Consider the following 8,841-nt stretch of genomic DNA (forward strand, 5'->3'; position numbering starts at 1 on the left):
GGGAGCTGCATTCTGAAATCTGCCAGCGACGTGGTACGCGACTCAGGCACGCTACATTAGCACTCTTACCTGCCTCCTCATTGTCTGCATGAGGATAAAGTTATCAGAAGGTGCCCTCTAATTCGAGAAAGGCAGTAATTCTTCAAATGAACAAAAGCACTAAAATCCTAATATAATTCTTTGTTTGGTATACGTTATACACTCTGACAGCGATACTTGGTAGTAATGTTATTCCCTAAATATATATACGTATATTTTTATGTTAAAAGCAATGTCAATAGACAGAAATGACTTTCATCAGAGGGACGATACCTTCTTTAAAACCAAAACTCAGGTATAATAACAGACACTTTCATTATTATTATAAACATCAAAACAAAAGGGAAGTCACATGAAGTGACAAGTCTACCAGTAAAAATTCATCTTCCTTTTTTAAAAAGAGTATTCATTAACCCTGCTGCTCCCACCACCCAGCATGTTGCTGATGTGGCCAGAATACCGCCCATCACAGTAAGGACAACAGCAGGCAGCATCAAATGATGATCTGCAGCACCTGCTGCATACATCTTTTCCAAACAGTTCGAAAGAGTAACATTAAACTGTCTTTGCAAGAACTGTTGTCTAAGAGCAGGTATATATTCCACTGCCTTCTTGGAAGAGACACTTTACACACAAGCGTGAGATGCCACTAAACCGCTCCAGACAGACAGACATCTCTTCACATGGCCAGACTCACCTGGTGGCAGGCTTCAGGACGGCATGGTGACGCCGGCAGGGTTCTGACGCCCGACGCCTTCGGCTCCCAGGCCTGCAGAGCTGTGGTCTCGTCCTCTGTGTTCCTCGTTCTCTACTATGCGAGAGTCGGCTCCCCAGGACAATGGAATAGCCACCGCTCCCCAAACATAGTCTCCAAGTGTGATGTCCTTTTAATAATTTTAAGAAAAAATTTCAGTGGGATGGCTGTTAAGAGTGATAACACAACATTAAAACACATAGGAGGAGAACAAGCGCCAGGGACCTTGCAGGTAGCCGTGTGTGGTATGTTCCACTCAAGATTTCCCACCAATCGACCACGATGACCCGGGGCCAGTTAGCCCACCGCTGCTCACACTGTCAAAGTGTCAGTCGCTCAGTCCTGTCTGACTCTTTGAGGACCCCATGGACTGTAGCCTCTGTCCATAGAATTCTCCAGGCAAGAATACCGGAGTGGTTGCCATTCCTGTTTCCAGGGGATCTTCCCAACCCAGGGATCGAACCCAGGTCTCCTGCACTGCAGACGGATTCTTCACCACCTGAGCAGCTAGGGAAGCCCCAGTGTAGCCACGTGTAATCCTCAAACTCTAGTAGCTGCACCAGCAGTACTTCCGTAGACGCCCATTCTCCTTCCTCTTTTATATCCATTCTTCTCCTCTTCTTGGTTTCACACCCTTTCCCCACAGAAGGCTTGCTCAGCAAGAAAAACCAAGTCTTATGCAGATACTGCAGGTTAATCAGAATACTTCTTTTAACTAATCATGGTATAAGGGAAGTGGAGTCGCTCAGTCGTGTCCAACTCTTTGCGACCCCACAGCCTGTAGCCTACCAGGCTCCTCCGTCCATGGAATTCTCCAGGCAAGAATACTGGAGTGGGTTGCCATTTCCTTCTCCAGGGGATCTTCCTGATCCAGGGATCGAACCTGGGTCTGCCACCTTGCAGGCAGACGCTTTACCGTCTGAGCCACCAGGGAAACCACCCGTCATGGTATAGCTTAAACTAATTATTACTGTTGTGCGTGCTCAGTGGCTCAGTCGCGTCCGGCTCTGTGACCCAATGGACTGAGCCCACCAGGCTCCTCCGTCCACGGGATTTTCCAGGCAAGTGTACTGGAGTGGGTTGCCATGCCCTTCTCCAGGGTATCTGCCTGACCCAGGGATCAAACCCAAGTCTCCTGCATTGCTGGTGGACCATCTGAGCCACCACGGAAGCCCCTTACATACATCATCTCATTTAATTTTTACACCAATGTGGAAGAAGACACACTATTATTATTTTACAAGAAGATAAATAAGATTTTTATTTTATTTTAAAAATCACTGCCCCATAAAATCACAGGGCTGAAATTCAGGCCTTGATCTGCAGCCCTATGAGAGTGCGCCTTCACCAGCTACGCTCAGAGTCACCTAGGTCTCTGGCTGGTCTAATTCCAAATGAGTTCTTCCTTCCTGCTGCATCCTGAGGGTGCCAGAGGTTGCAGACAACTGGAGTCTCATCCCACCAAGTTCTGTAAAGCAACTTCAAGGGAAACGTGCCCTGGGGCGGGTCCTCTCATCACACTCTAGGCAACTGTGATTCCAGACGAGACAGACCAGCCAGCCGGGTGCGTGAGTGAATTCATACAAACACCTCGGCCCGACAGGTAGGGGTGACTCTCTCCACGTGCGGCTATGCAGGCCATGGAGTTTCAAGAACTCAGGCCTCATTAGTGCTATGATTTATTCAGCTGAGCAGATCAGCACAGCCAGGGGTGAAGAAGAGAAACAAAAAAACCAACAGGCGTCCACGATCCAAGCTGCACACAGCTGCCTTTACTGTGTGGACAACCACGTGGAAACCACAAGAGCTTTCTGCACCCGCATCCCCACCCAGGGACAGGAAGCACGAGAAGTGTGAGGCGGACAGAGGAGGAAGACCACAGCCCAGGCCCTCCACAAGTAACTCAGTAATGAACGTTAGATCAGAAACACACCAACTGATAAATGGGATTCCTGAAGGAGCTGTGAGGAAGCGGAGTCATGGAGGGCTTCCCTGAGACGGTGACCCTGGCGATACAATCCGAGGATGAACCAACCTCAGGAGGAGCCAGTGAAGAGCAGCCCTGGGCAAGGTGAGGACCGAGATGCAGCCCGGAATGCCGAGGGAGAGAAGGGCTGGACCACGACCGCGCGAAGGCAGAGAGAGGTTCTTCAAGACGAACCGAGAAGTCAGGCAGAAGTCTCACTTGTGACAATGGTAAACAGCTTGCACTCACAGTAACTCTGTCAGATGGATTATTACCCCCATCGTAGCCCCAAATGAGGTATAAAACTCCGAGGGGATATATAGTGTGTTCAAGGTCACAAGCTAGCAATGTACACTCCCCTCCAAAGACTTAACGCCTCCAAAATGTCCTCTGTATGCAAAGGGAGTGCGGAAAACTTCAATGACTTATCTGTCTCCGACTATTCGTCTATTCTTCAAACATCAACAAGGCCAACAGTCACCCAAAACAAATGTCACAACAAAGTAAATGTAAAGTCTGCATGAATCATCAAAGACGACCCCAACGGCGGTTTAAGGGGAAATAGGCCCTAAGTCCAAACGTCTTCCCTACTTAACAGATAAAGCAACATGTTATGCAGCATAATAAATTAACCATAAAAACACTAATGACAATTTCACTCTCAGTACACTTTAGAACACGTCCCACTGTTGTTTCTCTTTTACTACCTGGATAGCTTTTTTTTTTTGATAACTCTTTCAATCAGGCTAGTCATACAAGAAAGTTTCCCCTTAGCATGACACACTAATATTATAAATGTCTCTCTTGCAAAATGACTTTCATAATTTTATGAAAGTACCTGGACACCACAGATGTGCCATGTCCACAAGTGGAAAAGGTTAGGAATGAGGACGGAGAACTGAAATAGACAATCTTCATTTCCCATAAAAGATGCAACAAGCAGAAAACAGAAAAAGGCGATCTTTTTACCTCTAGGTCATTTACCTACCTGCCCTTTTTAAGTATTAAAATAGATGCATACACATCCATTAGTTACACCAGATTATAAATAACATGGGGAATCTGACCTCACGTGTGTGTGTTAGTTGCTAAGCTGTGTCCAACTCTTTGCAACCCCATGGATTACAGCCCACCAGGCTCCTCTGTCCATGGGATTCTGCGGGCAAGGATACTGGAGTGGGTAGACATTCCCTTCTCCAAGGGATCTTCCCAACCCAGGGATTGAACCTAGGTCTTCCGCCTTGCGGGCAGATTCTTTACCAGCTGATCCACCAGGGAGGCCTCATACTTCAACATATTTGTTGAATACCTGACTTCATACTTCAACATATTTGTGTGTATCTTGTGTGTGTGCATGACGCATTTTGCATGACTGCATATTTATGAGCGAATAATAACAGTAATTGCCACAAACTCAGAAATGATCCTCACAGTTTCCTCGTTTTTGGAGTACTCTATTAGTTGCTCGGTTGTGCCAGACTCTGCGATCCCATGGACTGTAGCCCACCAGGCTCCTCTGTCCATGGGATTTCCCAGGCAAGAACACGGGAGTGGGTTGCCATTTTCTTCTCCAGGGGATCTTCCCGACCCAGGGATCAAACCCGGATCTCCCACATCGCAGGCGGAGTCTTTACTACCTGAGCCACCAGGGACTTGGAGTATTGTATGTTATAACTCTGAAATAAGATCACACGATTACTTCCATGAGCCAAATAAAAGAAAATACCAGTAAAAAAACAGCTTCTTGAAAACTGATCACACTGAAGAAAACTACCTGAGTTTTCTCTAAAGAGTGACGGTTACCTAACAAGACAGGCTTAAGAAGATGCTTGCTTCTGCTCCCTAAAAAGAGGGCCATTAAAAGGAGCCTGAGATGATTAGGAATCCAGTCAGCACTGCTGAGTTTTCCTCCCAGGGCACTGCCCAGCCCAGGCTGGCTGTAGCCCAGGTCAATGGCACCCCAACCCCTGCTTGGCCACTCCCCTGCAAGGTGCTACAGGGGAGGGTGTCAGGTGACACCCAAGGGTGTGCCCCTGGGTCCTGTGAGGCCATGTCTGAGGCCTGCCCATCTTCCCACTAAGAGAAGGGAAAGGGGCAGGGCCAGGCACTTCCCACCAATTCAGGAGGTATTTAAAGATCCTAAGGGGGAAAAGTGCTTCAAAAGAGATGCTGAAGGGAGGCCCCAAAAAGGTAAAGGTTCCGGTGAATAAGGTGGGGGATCCTATCCAGACCAGAAGAAAGTACTTGCCAGGTCACAGGTGAGCTCTTCTAAGAATCCTAGTTACGTCCAAGGTCAGTCTGACAGCTTCCCCAAAGGCAACAAGAAACCATGAGGGACACTGTGGGAACCAAAGGGTTGGTCACATATTCTGCTTGGAGCAGGCGTGGCCTCTGAAACTTAACCATATCCATGCTACCTGATGCAGAAATACTGAGAAATAAGACAGCACCGGAAGCAGATCACAGGCTGTTTCCAGGTTTTCTCTGTGAAACTTGATAAACAGCGCCATTCACGTTTTTAAATAAAACATTCCCCACAGCACTACATATTCCACTGAACATTCATTCATTCAACTAAGCTAAGTAGATTTCATGTTGTGATATTTGTTGCGATAACCAGAAAAAGGAAAAAAAAAAAAAAAAAATCAAGATCACTGCACATCTACCGCGACTGGGAACACCTCGGACGTTTCATCTTAAAGAAGAGGGCAGTTTACTTTTGTTTGATGACAGACATGTGTGTGGCCAAGGACCGCCATCCATGAAGAACGTATTTGGGCAACGTTTTGTGTCTCATTCACATCGTAACTGTGATTACTACGTTCTCCATCCTCATCCACAGGAAAGTGGCAGGTCGCCTTTTCCAGGGCAGACGTTTCAAGAAAACATTCGTGGAACTGAATCCAGCATTATTATATTTCACTACCGGAAGCCTGAGGTCTGCCCCCATATTCCCACCTGGCCCTGAGTTCCAAAAAGTGGGGCTGGGAACCCCGAATTCCACACGCCGACTAAACGTGAAGTTGGCCTGCAGACGACCGCACACGTTCCAAGTTCTGGGCCGGGACCTGCCCGAGGAGAAATGTCAATAGATGCGACCCAGAAGGGAGGCACCAAGGTGTCCCCAAGCGAACCGAACGCCGCGGCCCGGCCCGGCCCCAGGGGCGGGCTCCCGTCCGCCAGTCCCCACGGCCACGAGGGTCCGGCGGCGCGTCCCCGCGCGGAGCCCACCGGGGTCCCTGCCCCGCCGCGACCCGGGCCTCCCGTGCGCGCCCGCCGGCCGCCGGCCCCGGGGTCCGAACACGCAGGCCCCGCGCCGCCGCCCCAGGCCTCGCCGAGCCCCGGCCTCTCCCCGCCGGGCTGCGGGCAACAAAGGCGACGGCCCGGGCCCGGCGCGCGCGGCGAAGGGCCGGAGGCCCCGGGGTCGGGCCGGCGCGCGCGGCGGAAGCAGGCCTCGGGCCTCCCCGGCCCGGCGCCCCGGCCCGGCTTCCCGGACGCCGCTCCTCGCCGGCCCGGCGCCCGCCCGCGGACCCGCCGAGGCCCTGGCCGCTCCCCGGCCCGCCCGCGCCGGAGCCGCCCCGCGCCGGCCCGCGGAACCGCGGCGCCCCCGGCGCCCGAGGGGAGCGGGCGGACGGCCCGGCCCCGCGCCGCAGACGCTCACCCGGCGGCGGCCGCTCCGCGTCCTCGCCCCGCGCCGGCGCGACTGCCGCGCTCGGCCCTGCTCGCCCGCAACTCCGCCTCCCGCCGCCTTCCTCCTCCTCTTCCTCCCGCCTCGCCGCCTCCTCCAGGAGCGGCGCGCCGGCCGCCGGCCCGAGCGGAGCCGCCGCCGAGGAGCCGAGCGGGCCGCCCCGCGCCCACCTCTCGGCCCGCGGCGCAGGCGGGCGTCGGCGCGGGGGGCGGGCCGGCGGGCCGGGGCGGGGCCGGGGCCGGTGCGCGCCGGGGTCCGGGAGCCCGCACCCGCCCTCCGGCGCCCCCGGCCCCTGCGCGCCTGCCCGCCCGCCGCCGCCTTTACAGCCTCGCCTCCGCGGCGGCCGGGCGGACGCGGGAAGGACCATGTCCTCGGCCCTCGGGCGCCGGCCCCGGCCTCGTCCCCCGAGGTCGGGGGTCCGCTCACCTGGCGCGGTGGCCGGGACAGAGTGGCCGAGCGCGCGCGCCCGAGCCGGGCCCTTCCCACACCTTTCTCTAGCTTAACCGTGAGATGTGCTGATTAAAAGAAAAACTTACTCCTTGTTTCAGCCCATCTGCTTTTCCCTTTAGTTCTTGTTAGTGGGTGTTTTTTTGTTTTTTTTTTTTTTTTAATGCATGGGTTTTTTTATGCGTGTTTTTTTTTTTTTTTTTTAACGCAGGAATAGTTTATTGTTTGTGCCGCCGAGTTCCAAGGCAGTGTGATGTCAAGTTGAGTGTTGGTAACTTGACTCACTTTTTGGAAACCAAACCCCGTTGATTCTTTGCTACCTGCATATAGAATTAACAGCAAATTGGACTTTTGTCAACGAGAAGCTACAGGAACATTTTTTATTTCTCTTTTCATCCGAAGAAAAGTGGTTAAAGATAAGTATCATTAAAATCTAACTTGAGAATTAGTGTTGGCTTTGAAAGTTGTATTTCTTGAATAGCATGGAGCCTTTAAAAAGGAAACAAGGCTAGGGGAGAAAAGTCGTAAAGTTTTTCCAAAGTGAATGTATATCTGAGTTATACCTCAGTAAAGCAGTTAGTTTTTTAAAAGTTCAAGTAATTGATCTTAATTCTTATGAATGTTGGATATATAATTCTAATCTAAACACCAAGTCTAGATTAATAATTTAAAAATTGCATTGTCAGGTGATTCAGCTGGTTTGTATGACTGAATAGTATATATATAAGGTTGATGTCATCTGTTACCTGTGATTCACCAGACCTTTATCATCTTTAGTTCTTATTTGAATTTGTTATTAAACTCCTACAGGATCTTCCCTGGTGGTCCAGTGGTTAAGACTCCCTGCTTCCATTGCAAGAAGTGCAGATACCATCCCTGATCTGCGAACTAATAGCCCGCATGCCTGGAGGGAGGCGGAAAAATAAGTAAAAATAAACTCCTATTATTAATCTGATTTAAATGCAACTCAGTTCTCGAATATCCAATCACAGTGAATGTTGACTGAAATAGACCTGTCAGAGTAGTGAAAATAGTAAGTAGTAATTAGAGATGAAACAAGACAGAGGATGAAATGGTAGGATGGCATCACTGACTCAATAGACATGAGTTTGCGCAAACCCTGAGAGAGAATGAAGGACAGGAAGCCTGGCGCGCTGCAGTCCATGGGGTCGCAAAGAGTCAGACAGGACTGAGCCACTGAGCAACAACAACAGAGATGAAACAAACTTTTCAACCCACCCCTCCTGTGGTTCAGAAGACCGTTCAGAAGGAGAAGGCGCGGGACAGGCTGGAAATCGGACTGGTGTTTCCAGTCCAAAGAAGGCCAGTAGTTGGAGGCCAGGGAGCAGGGCCGATACGCACAAAGCTAGCAGTGGGCTGGCTGCTCCTCCAGGAGACAGGATCAAGACCCCGGCTTCTGAGTCTGGCAGAGCTGGTGTGGCGCTCAGCCTTGACAGTTCATGCAGATGTGTGAGCTCAACCAAGCTTCTCAGTTGTAACCTCAATTTCTTACAAGAAGCGGGGTGAGAATGGCGGAGGCATTTTTTATATTTTTGTATTAACTCTATTAAATCAGTTCATTTCCGAGTCTTTGAGACCCCACGGACTGTAGCCCAGGCTCCTCTGTCCATGGGAGTCTCCAGCCAAGAGTGTTGGAGTGGGTTGCCATTTCCTCCTCCAGGGGATCTTCCCGACTCTTATATTAAACAGTTGTGGCGATTGCTTGAGGTAGTGCTCAAAAATGTTTAACTCAGTACCTGGTCCATAATGATTGCTGTTACTAAGTAGTGTGTATTTTACAAGCAAAGTATGCAAATATTTGGGGGCATATATTATCTACTTTAACAGTCAATTTGTAAGATCTGTATTATCATCATCCTCACATTACAGGTGAGAAAACTGTGCCTTCTTGGTTATAAGTAGTAAGTAACTTTCCCAAGTCACACC

The 8,841-nt window shown here is 50.6% G+C and overlaps 1 protein-coding gene across 3 annotated transcripts in view; it reads right to left on the reverse strand.

Moving 5' to 3' along the window:
- The window catches only part of SOCS6 (suppressor of cytokine signaling 6), a 32,634-nt gene extending 26,072 nt beyond the window's left edge, over positions 1-6,562 (reverse strand). The window contains exons 1-2 of one of the 3 annotated variants that reach the window (XM_043444028.1): positions 6,421-6,562; positions 737-923 (exon numbers count right to left, since the gene is read on the reverse strand). The gene's annotated coding sequence lies outside the window, so the exon portion shown is untranslated. Of the gene's footprint in view, positions 1-736; positions 924-5,717; positions 6,032-6,420 lie in introns of those variants that run through there. The other 2 variants (XM_043444029.1, XM_043444030.1) reach the window with 2 other exon arrangements.
- Between the last annotated feature and the right edge of the window lie 2,279 nt (positions 6,563-8,841).

This window comes from Cervus canadensis, chromosome 23 (genome assembly GCF_019320065.1).
Source record: "Cervus canadensis isolate Bull #8, Minnesota chromosome 23, ASM1932006v1, whole genome shotgun sequence".
Lineage (NCBI taxonomy): Eukaryota > Metazoa > Chordata > Mammalia > Artiodactyla > Cervidae > Cervus > Cervus canadensis.